General features: G+C 50.3%; 1 protein-coding gene and 1 long non-coding RNA gene across 4 annotated transcripts in view; one reads left to right on the top strand and one right to left on the bottom strand.

The window, feature by feature from the left end:
* PDE2A (phosphodiesterase 2A) overlaps positions 1 to 16,261 on the top strand; it is a 358,953-nt gene that overhangs the window by 21,365 nt on the left and 321,327 nt on the right. The gene's annotated exons all lie outside the window — the stretch shown is intronic.
* Positions 10,158 to 13,288, bottom strand: LOC120405782. Of its 2 annotated transcripts, none has more exons than XR_005598870.1 (3): positions 13,226 to 13,288; positions 11,990 to 12,053; positions 10,158 to 11,110 (listed from the first exon to the last, which is right to left on the bottom strand). It is a non-coding gene; the product is annotated as an uncharacterized LOC120405782 (long non-coding RNA). The 2 variants fall into 2 exon arrangements; XR_005598878.1 differs by lacking the exon at positions 13,226 to 13,288 and adding an exon at positions 12,319 to 12,654.

The raw sequence follows: 16,261 nt of genomic DNA on the forward strand, positions 1-16,261 counted from the left end.
GAAGAAATATCTTTATTTCTGTTTGCTGTTACTTTGATTATTCTGAGAAAGAAGGAGGGGGGGAGAGCCTCTCCAGGTTTATAAGTTAGACCCTGTATTTTTCCATCCTGGTATTACAGAGATAGGGTACTTTCTTTCTTTCTTTTTAATAAAATCTTTTCTTTTTAGAACTTGATTGATTTCTTCCTTGTTTGGATTTTCAGGGGAAAGGGAGGGGTGAAAAGTGAATCCCTCTTTGTTTTGATTCAAGGAATTTGAATCCAGGTATCTCTCCTAAGCACTAGGAGAGGGGAGGGGGGAAATGGGTTGTTTTCCTTTATGTTGAGATTCAAGTTTGAATCTGTGTTCCCCAGGGAGAGTTTTGGGGGATCAGGGAGTGTGTCAGACACTTAAAACTTGACTGGTGGCAGCAAGAACCAGATCTAAACTAGGATTTTAGTTTAGAGGAGTCCATGCAGGTCCCCATCTTGTGAACGCTAAAGTTCAAAGTGGGGAATAAACCTATGAAGGTAGTTGAAAGCAGCCATCAAATCCCCCCTCATTCTTCTCTTCTGCAGACTAAACAATCCCAGTTCCCTCAGCCTCTCCTCATAAGTCATGTGCTCCAGCCCCCTAATCATTTTTGTTGCCCTCCGCTGGAATCTCTCCAATTAGTCTACATCCTGTCTGTAGTGGGGGGCCCAAAACTGGATGCAGTACTCCAGATGTGGCCTCACCAGTGCCGAATAGAGGGGAATTATCACTTCCTTCGATCTGCTGGCAACGCTCCTACTAATGCAGCCCAATATGCCGTTAGCCTTCTTGGCAACAAGGGCCCACTGCTGACTCCTATCCAGCTTCTCGTCCACTGTAACCCCCAGGTCCTTTTCTGCAGAACTGCTGCTTAGCCAGTCAGTCCCAAGCCTCTTGCTTCCTGGCTTGTTTGTTTTTTGCCTGTTTAGTTTATGAGGATAAGGCCATACGTGATGAAACAAAAAGATGACGTGTTTAAACCTGAAAAAAGAACAGGAGCACTTGTGGCACCTTAGAGACTAACAAATGTATTTGAGCATAAGCTATCGTGGGCTACAGCCCACTTCATCGGATGCATGGACTGGAACATATAGTGAGGAGATCTATATACACATACAGAGAACATGAAAAGGTGGGAGTTGCCCAACCAACTCTAAGAGGCTAATTAATTAAGATGAACTGTTGTCAGCAGGAGAAAAAACGCTTTTGTAGCGATAATCAAGATGGCCCATTTCAGACAGTTTGACAAGATACTTAACATGGGGGAAATAGATTCAATGTGTGTAATAGCTCAAAGGAAGCACTTCTGCCCCATCCCTGCCATCTGGTGTTTAACCCGTAGAACTCATTGCTGCAAGATTTTGCCCAGGCAAAGACCTGAGCAACATTCAGAGCAACTTGGGGACAGGTGTATGAATGAAATTACTCCCCCCCCCCCGAAGAAATGAAGGCTTATGCTTCATAAGCTGCTCACCTGCTGGGGGCACAGAAGAAACGCTTCGCTGCTCCATGGTTCAGTGCTGCACAATTCGGTGCATGATGGGAAGTTTAATGCCTTGTTCGGAAGCACCAGCATTGGCTGAAGTCACCGCATCCTGGACTAGGTGGTCTCTCTGTGTGGCAGTTCCTGGCTTTTATCCATATAGAATCCATCTCTAAGGATTAGTTACAACAGTGCTGGCTCTAAGGAGTCAGCGATAAGGGGGGAGGGTTGCCTAGTGGTTAGGGTGCTACCTGGGCGATCAGGGTTCAATTGCCAGTTCTGCCACAGGCTTCTGTGTGACCCTGGTCAAGTCACTTAGTTTCTCTGGGCCGCAATTCCCCTATCCGTGCAACTGGGCTCACAGCCCTGCCCTGTCTCCCAGAGATGTGTGAGGATAAATACACCAAAGGTTGTGAGGGGCTCGGGTACTGCGGTGACGGGGGCCACAGAAGTACCATCGATCGAAGCAGCCACTCCACCAAGAGAGTGAAAGAGGGACAAAAGGGAGGAAAAAGAGGGCAAATGAGGCATCTCCCCCTGCACCAGTGACACTGTACAACATCCCAGCCCCCATCCAGGGAAGGAGAGTGACAGCTAGCCTAGCCCCAGTGGGAAGAGAGGCTGAATTTCACCAGCTGGGGAACAGGCCTGGAGTGGTCAGTGAAACCTACAGGAGGAGGGAACATCGCTGATCCAGCAAAGGGTAGTGGGAGATCAAGCCCTATGGCAGCAGCCTATGATGAGAACATGTCCAGGATGCTGAGGTTAACACCTTGGTCGCCCACTAAGTGCCAGGGGATCTTTCCTGACTGCAGTGCACAGTGCCCTGACTTGATAATAACCCAGCACTGCTACAGCAAACGTAATGAAGCCGCTCCGTCCCCTTGCAGGGCTCGTGTGCATTACTATTCATGCGCTCATTACAGATGGTCAGACTTTTAATTATGAATAATATTTCTTATGAACTCAGCCACTGTTCTGGTTAGTAAATTGCTCCCTCACTGAGCTCCATCTTCCTTGAAGCCAGCAGTTCCCAAACTCTCCTGGTTAATGCACCACCTTGTGAAAACAGTTACTGGGGGGCACATCAGGCTTACGTGCTCCCTAGAAATGTACTTTGCATGGCACACAGGGCCCACATCTCTAGAGAGATCACAACAGGCATTCCCCCCCCCCCCCCAAGGCTGAAAGGCTTGGCTAGAATTCCATGTAATGATCAGGCAGCATGGACTGCCTCTCTACACTTGTAATAGGGACACAGATCCAATCCCCGCACTGCTAAGCCTCCATAAACAGCCACGTGCTTTCAGTCTAAAGGTCTTTGTGTTTAGATTAAGGAAGAACAAAAGCAGGAGAGCGCAGTGTGTGCATGTCATCTCTATGCCACGCTGCATCCACTCTGAAAACAAAATGGCCCCTTAAAGGTGCAATACATAGAAAACTTATGGAGCTACAATTTCCCACAGAACTCTAGGTTACTGGGTCAGAAGTGGTACAGGGCGGTAGCAACCATTATAAGATGCTAAGCAGCTTATGGGAAAGCATTGGTGGGCTGGGCTCGGGTCTCACCATGGAAAAAGCACTATTGAATTGAACAGAGAATACAATTATTTGAGAGAGTTTTTGGCCTATAGAATTGAATAGAAGATTTTACCCCTCCAGTGTAATTCTGTAAGATGAGTCAATAAATACAGAGAAAGAGCCTCATTCTTTATGAAGTACCCCATGTCTGTTAGAGTAATTTCTATAAAGCCCATTAAGTTTCTATTGGTTCCGTCCTTCCTGGTTTCCAGAGGGCTCTTCCTAGGGGGAAACCACCAGGGTAACCGGTCCCTCGTGGGCCACCTCACCTGAGAGGTCAAGGACCAAATGGGGCATGGAGAGGCAGCGTGACCGAATCAGAGGGCAGCCTCGTTGGTAGGACAGCACGGGGGAAGCGCTGGCCCTGTTCTACCCGCTCCCTGGACAGACGGAGCCCACAGGGCTCCAGAGCAAACAATCCGGCTCCTTTCACGTGGTGCGTGTTCGATTTCAGGGGTGGGCTGTCGTTCAAGGGCACAGTCCTCGTGCGCGAGGCGGCGACTGCTCCCTCCCGCTCTCAAGCCCCGCGGCCTCAGTCCGCGGGCAGGCGTCGGGTGTCGGTGACACTTTTGATGCGTCGGTTTCACATCTTTAAAACGAACGTTGCAGCTGAACGCCGGCATCGGGACAGGGGCTTGCGTCTCGTGTCGAGAGTTATTGGCCTCAAAGCACAGGGCCCTGCTGTGTCTCCAGCACGCTCCCCGGGGACTCGGAAGTACGATCCTTTACATTAAGGTAGCATCTAGAGGACACAGCTGAGGTCAGGGCCCTGTTGTGCTGGGTGTTATACACACAGAGTAAGAAACTGCCCCCTACCCCTTACGATCTAAAGAGGCAAGACGGATCCCACTGTACTTAGGGGCAACTGAGGCAGAGATTTGTCCAAACTCACATAGGAAGTCAGTGGCCAATTAAACTCAGAACCCCAATTCGCTGCCTTAACCCCAAGATAATCTTTCCACTTGATGTTGAAGCAAATGGCTCCCAGCGATGGCCTGCATCAGAGCTGACTTCCTAGCACGGTCGTGCCATTCGAGTCACCATTGGCAAGGCCCTCCTTGCACAGGCTTAGTAAGCCAGCCCTCACCTCCTCTCCATCGTGGCTGGACTCCCCTGCGCATGGAACGTCTGGGCTACTGCACAATCCTGCCCTTTCGCCAGCCGCTGTCTTTGCGTCCTGCCGGAGGGACTGCAATGGGGAGCGGGTTAGAGAGCTGGCCCAAGAGCCACAAATGGAAAGTCTCCCCTCGTTCGAGCGGCGGGGACGTGGGTTTCCGGAGAAGAAGCCACCACGTCCTCCCTGGTGGCTGCCAAGTCCACAGAGCAGAAGCTGCACCATGCCAGGCTGAGTGCAGAAGGGGACGCTTGCTTTGCACCAGGGGTGAAAATGTGCGTTAGCAGACGCCCTGAATCCTTGGGACACCAGGGCTGCTCCAAAGGAGCTGGGCAGAGAGGGCGGGGTGAATACCCTATGTCCCCTAGCTGTACTGTCTTGGGGCACATAGGTCCAGGCTTGTGCACAAAGGACCCAACCCAATGCCATTCTATTCGGTCAGGCCCAGCCGGTGGCTTCATGCTCTCCTTAGTGGGAATTCCACTGGATACATTGACAGCGGGTTCCCACTTCACCTGAGCAAAGGGCATTGGTCCTGCAGCTGACGGAGAGCGGCTGAAGAAACCATTGCCGACCAGCTGGGGGTTACTACTGGACTTCCACTGGTAGCGAGTGATCTTAGCCGCGCTTCCAGGGCCTATGGTAAAGAGAGACACCGGTATACCCGTGTCCCTCACTGGCTTGACGGCTGCGCTCATCATGTGCCCCATTCCAAGGCATACATGGTGCCTGTTCTTTATGCTCCACGGGCAGAGAAACAATCGCTCAGAATGAACAAGGCCCGTTCAGGCATAAAAACCACTTTATCACAAGATACGTTGCCGTCCTCTGGGGCTTTGCAGCAGCCGTCCCCACATGGAGCAGACGTGCCAGGCAATTTTTTGGTGTTACTCCCTGCTGTTTGTTTAGCCGCGTAGCGCTCTGAATCCGCCAATGGGGAGCCAAGCTGCGGTGCCCGGGTTGCGTCATGCTCTCCCCATAGGGGGCGCCACAGTGGCGGCAGGAAAGGCAGAGGAAAACGATGATTCAACAAAATCAAAATGGTGGGCGAAGCCTGGTGTTTGGACTTTGCCATTTCACCGTGTGTCTATTAGAATTATATTGTCATCACGGGAGGTTTTTAAGAACAGGTTGGACAACCACTTCTCCGGGCTGCTCTGGGTTTACTCAGTGCAGGGGGCCGGACTAGACGACCTCTCGAGGTTCCTTCCAGCCCCACCTCTCTAGCATTCTGTTCCAGGGGTTCTCAAACTTCATTGCACCGCGATCCACCTTCTGGCAGCAGAAATTACTACGCAACACCAGGCAGGGGAACCGAAGCCTGAGCCCTGCCGCCCCCTGAGTGGGGGTGGGGGCAAAGCTGAAGCCCAAGGGGTTCAGTCCCAGGCAGGGGGCCTGTAATCTGAGCCCCGATGCCCAGGCTGCAGACCCTCGGGCTTTAGCTTCAGCCCTGCGTGATGGGGCTCGGGCTTCAGTTTCGGCCTCAGCGCCCCACAAGTCTAAGCCAGCCCTGGCGACCCCATTAAAACGGGGTCGCAACCCATTTTGGGGTCCCGACCCGCAGTTTTAGAACCGCTGTTCTATTGTGGGCTAGTTTATTAAGTAAACCCTTGGATGGATGGAGCACTTCAGGAAGGTCATTTTGATATTTCTGAAATGAAAAATTTCAGAAATGTCATTGGGGGGGAAACTGAAACATTTTGATTCTTTTCTGTGCTGAGTCAGGACAAGGGGAAATGTTGGACTTTCCTGCAGAACAGAAGCTCCGAGTTTTTTCCAACTCTGCTTAGGGATCAGATCAGATCTTCAGATCAGAGCCCGGAATCTCTGTGAGCTGAATTACTGTCACCCCGACCTTTTAATGATGATCCTGAGCAGGCCAATCCTACGGAGACTAGTTTGTATTCCAGGGTGTATTGCCTAGTGATCACAGCATGGAACTAGGGATCAGAGCTTCCTGGCTCTGCTACTGACATACTGTGTCCCCTTGGGCAAGTCAGTTAACTTTCCAGTGCCTCAGTTTCCCATGCCTGCCAATATCTGCAAACAAAACCCCAGTAGATTGTATTTTACATAAAATTGCTAAATACACATAAATTCCCTAATGAGTCACTCGTTTGCCCAACTCATCCCCACCCTCCATCAATTCACTTCACCCCTGCCTTGACTGCATCACCAGCTCTTCACCCCCACACTCATCATGCACAGCTTCCTCCCCCACGTAGCGCCACTTGTTCTCCGCTCACTCTGTGTGTACACACACCAGGGCTGGCTCCAGCGTTTTTGCCGCCTGAAGCGGCAAAAAAGAAAAAAACAAGCCGCGATCATGGGCAGCTCTACTGCCGCTGCATCGTTCTTTGGTGGCAATTCGGTGGCAGGTCCTTCCCTCTGAGAGGGAGTGAGGGACCCGCCGCTGAATTGCTGCTGAAGAGCCAGATGTGCCACCCCTCTCCGTTGGCCGCCCCAAGCACCTCCTTGCTGCGCTGGTGCCTGGAGCCGGCCCTGACACACACACCCCCGTCCCGTCGCTCCCAGGCACGGCTCGCCAAGCCAGCCCCCGGGCGCCACGCCGCAAGGGAAAGAACCACCACAGCTCCTCTCCTTTATGGGCATAGCCCAGGGAAGGATGGCATGGCCTGTGCCTTCCTCCTCTTGTCCACCTCCCCTTTCCCTGGGGGAAGACACTATCCCAGTCCTAGTCCCATGTCGCTGCCTCTTCCAGAATATCTGGTCTTTGATTCTGCTGCCTGGATCCTCTTTCTCTGGCCAGGAATATCACACCCCAGTCCTCATTATATTCACCCACTGAAAGCTCAGCTCAACCTGGTTCCCTCCAACTCCCCAGCAACCACATCCCCACTCCACCCCATATCTCAGCTCCCCCAGGCAGCAGGTCCCTGCTCCACCCCTACGGAACGGGCCTGGATTCTTCCAGTGAGCTCCGTGGCAAAGGGTGAGGTTCCCAAAGTCTCCATCTGAGGTGACTGTTGCCAGGGGACTCCCCAACGTCCTGACCCCCTCCATATGCCTCTGAACCCCCACTGCCCCTTGTGCCTCTGCCACCCTTCCTGGGTCTCTACCCCCCAAACTCCACCCAGGAGCGTCTCCCCCACAGTGCCTCCATGTACCCGTGATCTAACCCTCCATGCCCTGTGTGCTGATGTCCCATGTGCCCAGCTGGCTCACTGCATCCCTAGCTCAGCCATCTGCTTGCCCAGTTGGGAGGCAGGGGTCGGTACGCCACCTGCTACGTTTGGTGATGGACTGTAGTGCCCATCAGCCTGCGTGGCAGCTCTGATTGGCTCTCTTTCCCCAAGAGGTGGGTACATGGGAAAGGACACCCTATCAGATTAGGGGGATTTCCTCCATAGACACTTAGCAGCGACCAATGGGAAAATCTCTAGCATTGGAAGGTCTGTTTTCCCCATCCATAAAAGGGAGTTAGTTAATGATCCTTACTGACCTGCCCAGAGGGTGGGGAAGGTTAAACCATGTTTAGTTAGGGTTTGGCAATCGCCGGAGGAAAAGTGTGAAAGGAAAAGCACTCACACACACACACACAATCACACACACACACAGTCACAATCACACATCCTTGCCGCGCACGTCTGCCTTTGGTCCAGCTGGCCCATCGCTGCCGCTGGTGGGCCACAGTCAAGGACAGCGTAAGTGGTTGGATCTCCATGGAAACCAGCCTTCCATGTTACAGAAAAGGCTCTGGAGAATGCCGTGCTGGGATTCTGCCACCAAACTGATGGCCGGGGTGGGGTGTTGCCCCTTTGCATCGGTTAGATCCAGCCAGGAAGGGGTTACCCCGGAGCTCATAAGGAGACTTCCAGAAGAGAAGCGATTTTAATTCTGCCTTGGGAGCGCATCAGGACCCCAGTACTTTCCACTGAAATCGGGGCCACTTACTGGGGGCAGACGGGGCTGCGGATGCAGCAAGGAGCAGCGATCAGCTCACCCTCCTCCTCGGAGGAGAACATGACTTTGCAAACGAAACGTTCCCGGCTCAGCTTGATGAGATGTGTTTTTAACCAAAGAGGTGTTGCTCTAAACGACACTCATTTTAGCAAGCTGCCGAAGCCCAAGAGTCTTTAAGCACAGTCTCTCTCTCACACGAATAATAAATAATAATAATAATAATATTTTGCATTCATATGACACACTTTCCTCCCAACAGATGCTAAAGAGCTTTCCAGGAAACAGAGAACATATCGCAGTGCCACTGAAATGCAGCCACCTCTGGAGTGGATCAGCCAAGGTTCTCTTTATTGCCCATATTAGGGGGGCGCTTAGCGGCCTCCGTCACAATGCTGGGTGCTACACATGCGCAGAATGAGACAATCCTTGCCCCAATGAGGTAGTCAAATGACTGGGACATTGACTTCTATGGGCACAGCAGCAATTCCTAAGTAATCTCTTTAAGGTCACATGGAAAGTCTGTGGCAGATCCAAGAACTGCACCCATGTCACTGGATCCTAGCCCCGTGCTTTAACCACAAGCTCTCCCCCCTCTCTTCAACAAAGGGAATTTTGAACCAGGACCCTGGGGCTAACGTCCACACTTCCAAATCATGCCCCGGGATCACTGCTGCAGCCAGGTGCGACAGTTGCTCACTTGACTGTAATTTGGCCAATGTACATGGCAGAGGGGCATTGCTGGCACATGATGGCATATATCACATTAGTAGATGTGCAGGTGAATGAGCCCCTGATGGAGTGGCTGATGTGATTAGGTCCTATGATGGTGTCCCTTGAATAGATATGTGTCCCTGTGTCCACATATCTATTCAAGGGACACCATCAGAGGTTCATTCACCTGCACATCTACCAATGTGATATATGCCATTGTGTGCCAGCAATGCCCCTCTGCCATGCATATTGGCCAAACCAGACAGTCTCTACGCAAAAGAATAAATGGACACAAATCTGACATCAAGAATTACAACATTCAAAAACCAGTCGGAGAACACTTCAACTTCTCTGGTCACTCAATTACAGACCTCAAAGTTGTAATTCTCTAACAAAAAAAACCTTTTAAAAACAGACTCCAGTGAGAAACTGCAGAATTGGAATTAATTTGCAAACTGGACACCATTTAATTAGGCTTGACTAAAGACTGGGAGCGGATGGGTCATTACACAAAGTAAAAACTATTTCCCCATGCTAATTTTTCCCCTACTGTTACTCACACCTTTTTCTCAACTGTTGGAAGATTTTTTTTCTCCTGCTGATAGTAGCCCACCTTAATTGATTAGTCTCGTTACAGTTGGTATGGCAACACCTATTGTTTCATGTTCTCTGTGTATATATCTCTTCCTACTGTATTTTCCACTGCATGCATCCGATGAAGTGGGTTTTAGCCCATGAAAGCTTATGCCCAGATAAATTTGTTAGTCTCTAAGGTGCCACAAATACTCCTCGTTCTTAGAGCTGTATCACATATTGACGGGTTACACATGCAGGAGCGGACCTCATTTTTTAAGATCGCATCTAGGATGATGACTCCATGCACCGAAACATACAATAGAACTACAGAGTCCGAAGCAGGGGCTTAGTGCATCTCCCATGGCCTCAAACAAACCCTCCTTTTCCCCCTCCTAGCCCATAAATCCTACTGGCTATAGCAGGCTAATACAAACCTTAACACACCACTGGGGCTGTAGATCCGCGAGGAACCGGGCTGAAAGAAAGGGATGGGGACGGACGTGCGCAGAGCAAGAGAGACTTTATATACGCCAGCCAAAGAACAAAGAAGCAGAAAGATAAAGAAAGAACGCAGAGGCAAATGCCTCTTCCTTATTAGAGAACAAATCCATTAATTGAAAGATGAGCTGGCAATTTTTTTAATGTTGTATTTATTAAACCACAACACCCAGCAGGGAGGGGAAGATTAAAGTTAATCATGTGTCTCCATTATCATTTCATGAGTCCTTCATTACTCCCGCCTGCTGCATATTTCTCTCATCCCAGCGGAAAGTCATCTCTCTCTCTCTCTCTCTCTTTCCCGCAATTGTATTTATTTATTTATTTCAGCACCTTCATTAAAATGAATCAAAGGTGGCGAGGTTCCTTCCCCACTTCTTTAATTCCTTTCACCCTGCAGCTCCCCTTTGAATTGTCCTTTTGGGGGGAAAAATAGTATTACAGCTACAGTAGGCAGAGATCTCAGGCCATGGGAGCCAGAACTGCAGCCCTCAGTTAAAGTCTAGCAGCCAATTAATCAAGCATAAGTCAATTTAGCTTTCAGTGTCCAGAGCGCCTGGGGCTACTCTGCCTTTCAGGAGCTGAAGGGAAATGTGTCATTTTGAGATGCCTTTAACTTGTGTTATACATTGGAAACGCGTGTGCTAATCCTTCTCTACTGGCTATGCTTTTAGAGGATAAGAGTCTACTACTGGTACCAGCTAATAGAATTCCTCTTTTAGCTCAACTGGCAGAGATCAGATCTCTGGAGTGGAAGGGCTCGATTTTGCTGCAGGCCATTACGTTATCACTAGCAGAGCGGAGATGCGGAATTAGAGAGAGGATCAGGGAGCTGCAGAGCAGTTCTCTCACTTTTGCTGTGGGTGTTTTATTATCTGTTTTCGGCAAGTGAAGGGTTAACTCCATGCTCAGGCCTTCCCCAGAAGCAGGGCAGTGGCACAGACCCAGCAAAGGTGACCTAGATTCACCACCACAAACTCTAGCACAGAGAGCAGGTTTAGAGCCTCCGGGGCTGTGCATGGCTATCATTTTAGCCTGACACCTTGGGCGGTGAGCTCCAAGCTAAGCAGGCTCTGGAGAGACTGGTACTAGGATGGGAAACGAGACACCTTTCTCCTCAGTGGTCCCAACTGCAGCCGCGCCTGCCATATGCTCCGCTGGATAGCAGGAGATGTTCAGGGCTTGATTCTCTCCCCTAAGCCTGATTCACCCTGGTATAGGGGAGAGAAAAACAAAGGGGGATTGTACAAGACACAAATCCTGCCTTGAAGAGCGTACAGTTTAATAATACCCCAGGTGCATGCACCGGTTCAATGAATCGGAGCAGAGAATGGGGGTGGGAGCAGAACTGGTGGGAAATGGATGGAAAATTACAGACATCAGAAAATGCCGATTTGTTGGAATCTAAATGTTCTGTAGGGTCGGGGCTCAGAGTTGGGGCCCCAGGATCCGCAGGTTTGCAGAAGCCCACCAGATGGGTTGTCCCCAAGTTAGGGCTCCCACACTCCCCGGGTCCTCAGGCAGGAACGTTTTGAAAAGTTCCAAATCAAATGTCATTTTGATTCCCTCCCACCCCCATATGAATTTTGGAATTCCCATCCCAAGGGAAACTTTGAAATGTCATTGGTTATTCTGTCTTGGAACGAATATTATTACAGTCAAGTTCAGGCTGAACGTAAATTCCAGTTTCCCGCTACCTCCAGGTGGGAGGACAGAGGTTGCAAGGCCCAATTCTCAGCTGATGTAGAACCATTGATCGCAGTGATTTACACTAACTGAGAAGCTGGTCCACAGAGTTTGAGAAAAGAAGAGGACGGCCTAGGGGTTACGGTGCTTTCCTAGGACTTGAAAAAATGGGGGTTCACTTCCCAGTGCTGCTATGTACATTTTCTGTGTCATTGGGCAAGTCACCTAATCTCTCCATACCCCAGTTTTCCATCTGTAAAATGGGAACAGTAGTTCTGGCCTGTCTCACAGGGGTGTGTGAAGACAAATACAGCAGCCCAGGGGGCTCAGGTACTTTGGTGCTGGGGGACAGATAAATAAGTACCTTAATATGCAAGTAAAATACAGTCCTTCAGTGCACTCACCAATGAAGCTGTGCACCCAAAGTGTCTTCCCTCCATGGTTCATTCCTTCCAGCATCTGTAGCACCTGCCAGTGAAATTTCACACTAATAATTGTTAGTATCAGAAAACATCTCCAAAGTAAATTCCAGCGCCTAGTTCCCTTATCTCTTTTGGCAGGTTCTCCTTTCCTCTCCCAACGAGTCCCCAGCCCTAGTGACGACTTCTTCAAAGCAAAGGCTTGTTTTCAGCAGAATCCCTGCACGCAGCCCTTCTCTGAGCTGAGGTAACAGTCCCCCGCCCCCACGCAGTCGGAATTAAACAGTGCGAAAGTGTCGGCAATTAACACAAACCTTTCAGTTTGTCCCTCAGATTTACACAGCATAAATCAGTTGGTTTCTGGCTCGGTAATTAAAGTAAACAGGCACTTTTCTTTCACTGCCAGGGGCGGAATCGAATCAGCACCTCAGGTTCTTTTCCCTTTTGTACACCCTCCTTGGTCTTCTACTGCTGCAGGGCTCTTTGCCACTGATCCCAGGAGCCTGTTGCCATATCAGGGCTGATGCCTCTCTATCTTTTCTAGCACTTTCTGGAGTCATCCATCTGGCTACCCCTTAACCCCTTCCCTCTGCCTATCCTGCTTATTCAGATGGGAAGTGTTTTGGGGGAAGGACTGTCTGCTACTCTGGGTTTCTGCCGTACCTAGCACAAGGGGGCTCTGTAACAGGGGGCTTATCCCATGGGCTGGTGAGCCCTGATTACAGGATGAGCCCACCTGGGTTGAATCAGGTGCTCCCAGGATAAAAAGAGCAGGGAGGTGGGGAGAGCATAAGTGCTGGGTTGTAGCATTTGCAGGGTGCAAGGAGACCCCCCCCCTTAGAGCCAGAAGCCAGCAGAGGGAGTTGAAGAAGCAGATGAAAGCTCTTCAGGCAGGGCAGCCTGGGAGACCGTCAAGACTGGCTGGACTGAAAACTCTGATTTTTGGATTAATTGAAAGAGAGCCACTGAACTGCTGAGCCCTATGGGGTGCAGTACATATCAAAGGATTAAATAAGTGGGAGTCTTTGTGGGTATTGTTTGACTCTGCTTTGAACTGTGAGTTGCTAAAGGGCCCTGAAGAGGGGGAAACTGAGGCAGGGCACTGCAGTGTGACCTCTGGCCCGGTGGGTGTGCTTGGGAGGTGGGCTGTAGGATATTACAGGCCTGAATCTTGGTTGGTCCTTAGGCACTACAGTACAAAGCATGGCTAATAGTATCTACCTTACAGTCTTATGCTGTGCTGTTCACCATAGCATCTGGGGTTCTTGTGTCAGCTTGATTAGACAAGGCAAAGTCCCTAGCAGACTTGATGACATCTCTGGCTCTCTTCTCTACTTCCTGCCTGTGCAAGTCTGAGTAAAATGCTACACCTGGTGTGAGTGGGGAATCTGGCTTTGATCCCATTGGAAAGATGGCTGGTGGTTAAGGCCCTGGAGGGTGGGGCTCAGTTTCTGGCTATGGCCAGGCTTGCTGAATAACCCCAGGGCAAGTGATGTGCTCTCTGTTCCCTATTTGGTTAAAAGTGGGGAGGGGAACAGTCTTTCCTTCCCTGACTCTAGCGGGGCTGTCTCTAGTATGTTTCTGTACAGCGACAAGCACAATGGAACACTGATCTCAGCTGGGGCCGACAGCCCGTGCTCCTGGAGTCAGAAGATTTAAGGAAAGTTGAGAGTCTCATGTAAAAAACTAAACATCAAATATTGTGAGACTCTTCCAGTGCTGGATTTCCCTGCCCTGTCAGACACCAAAGCTGAGTTCTTGTTCAGGGTTTTCTAGGAGTCATTTATAAGTTTCTTAATGTTAAAAACGTCACATTCCGCAGACATCAATTTCCTTCTTTTCCAAAGGGGAGGATCAGCCAATGGGAAAAATCTCTGGCTCTTCTATTTCCTATAACCCTTTAGGTGCCGGAACAAGATCTTCAAAAACAAGGAAAAGAAATAGCTACCCCTATGCTTGCATAGTCAGCCCCACTTGGGCTGACAGCAGGCTTTGAACCGGCTGCGTTTGGCACTAAAATCATGACCTCAACTGCTAGAGCAAGAGAAGTAGCTTCCTTAAACAGCAGCTCTAGTAGGCTGTTGTCCACCTCTGTGGAGCAGCTACTAGACAGGAGCAAAGACCACACTGTGCTCAGATTGGTTCCAGTTGGCCATCTAAGCTGTTCCCTTCTGTATCATTCAGATAGCCCTGTAGGATCATTGCTCCTAATCCTGCAGCCCTTCCTCCTGTCACCAAAGCAGCTCCATCAAAGTCAATGTTACTCTAGTGAGACAGCATTACTCAGAGGAGTAAGGGCTACAGGATGGGTTCCCTTGTTTTGCTCAGGATAACTGGTAGGAGAGGAATGTGTATAGCATTGACTTCATGATTCCCATAAGTCACTAGAGCATGTACACGTATGGGCCACTAAGTGCTGTAATTACAGCTAAGCTTTAATTAACATAATTGCATTTCTACACAAATAAAACATTCAGCATAGTAATTCCTAGCCTGCAAATTCAAACTGGCAGGTTTTCCTCCACAGAGCGCCAGTGAACGAAATTGACGTGCTGGTGAGTGGCTCTGGGCCCCCACTGCCCTCTAGTGGATTGAATTGGAGCTGCAGGTCATAAGCCCTATACTGCTAAAAGCCACCCCACCTTAGCACAAGTGTGTGTGTGGGGGGGGACTTGGGCTTCCCGTCTGTGGTCCTTATCTGCCCCCAATCACCATAATATCTGTGTATCTCACAAGCTTTAATTTGTTCATGCTCACAACACCTCAGTGAGGAAGAGAAATACTACCAACCCTTATATTATAGATGAGGGGAAACTGAGGCACAAACATACTTGCCCGAGACCACTTAGGAAATTTATATTAGAGCTGAGAATTGAATGTGGCTACCTTTTAATCCCAACTAGAGCCTTAACCACTGGACCACCATGCTGATGGGGCTATGGTACCTGGATTCCAGACCCACTGCTTCCAGGGAGTTCCACGTTACCGTGGCATGCTGGGTAGCAAGAACAAGGGAGCTGGTGGTGAGCACAGGCATGCCTTCATCATTCCCCAGGAACTGAGACTCAAGTAATCGGTTTCCTCCAATTCCCTTGGATTCTGGTTCTTCTGAAAGGGGCAAAGCCTCTCGTCCCAGGGCAGCTGCTCTGAAATGATCCTGGGCCCCTTAGGCAATGAAAATAACTCCCTGCTTGCTTTACCGGCCAGGTCTCCTGCTCCCATCCTGGAGCTGCTGGGCTGCCTTCTGGCACTTTAAGGCCAGGACACCTGGTTTAACACGGCTGCTTTGGGGAAAAGCGCTCTGAGATTTCAAATGACTAGAGGCCGTTAACATCTTGCTCTTTAACACCGTTCCCCCAGCAGCAGCAGCCGCCGCGCGGGGACCCAGAGCTGACTCAGAGGGAAGAGTGCCCCCGACTGAAACGCCACCAGCACACCTTGCAGCAGGGCTGCTCTGAAATTTGCCCACAAAAGCACCCTTGAGTTATCTGCAGCACGGGTAAAATCAAGGAAACCATGACCATTATCGTTGTGTTGCCAGTACTGCATCAGGGTGCATTGACGAGGCCAGATTCATCCTGGGCGTAACTTCTGTGACCACCCCCCACAAGGGTGAAATAAACTCAGGGCGTTTTGGCAAAGGAGCCAGAGGTCAGGAGCGACCGTGGATCGAATTCTCACTCTCGCCCGGGGCTACTCAGCAGGTAGCAGCTGCAAACCTGCTCTCATCTAGTCTGGAGACAGGTGTCTGTGCTGGGCCCTGCGTTTATTGCTTCACTTATTACAGAGAATTCTTTCCTGGGTGCTGGCTGCCCACATGCTCAGGGTTTAGCTGATCGCCATATTTGGGGTCGGGAAGGAATTTTCCTCCAGGGCAGATTGGCAGAGGCCCTGGGGGGGTTTCACCTTCCTCTGTAGCATGGGGCACGGGTCACTTGCTGGAGGATCCTCTGCAGCTTGAGGTCTTCAGATCACAATTTGAGGACTTCAGTAGCTCAGACGTAGGTCAGGGGTTTGTTACAAGAGTGGCTGGGTGAGATTCTGTGGCCTGCATTGTGCAGGAGGTCAGACTAGATGATCTTAAAGTCTATGAGTCTTGTATATCGATGAAGTATCACACCACAACGGCTTGGCTGGGGGGGGAGCTGGGTGCGCCTGTGTATTTCACGGGCTCTCGCCCTACTAATGACAGGGCACAGGAGCTGGCGAGGGGGGCTGGACTATCACCCTGCTGCTGTACAGCGCTCCTGTGAGTGA

This window comes from Mauremys reevesii, linkage group 1 (genome assembly GCF_016161935.1).
Source record: "Mauremys reevesii isolate NIE-2019 linkage group 1, ASM1616193v1, whole genome shotgun sequence".
Lineage (NCBI taxonomy): Eukaryota > Metazoa > Chordata > Testudines > Geoemydidae > Mauremys > Mauremys reevesii.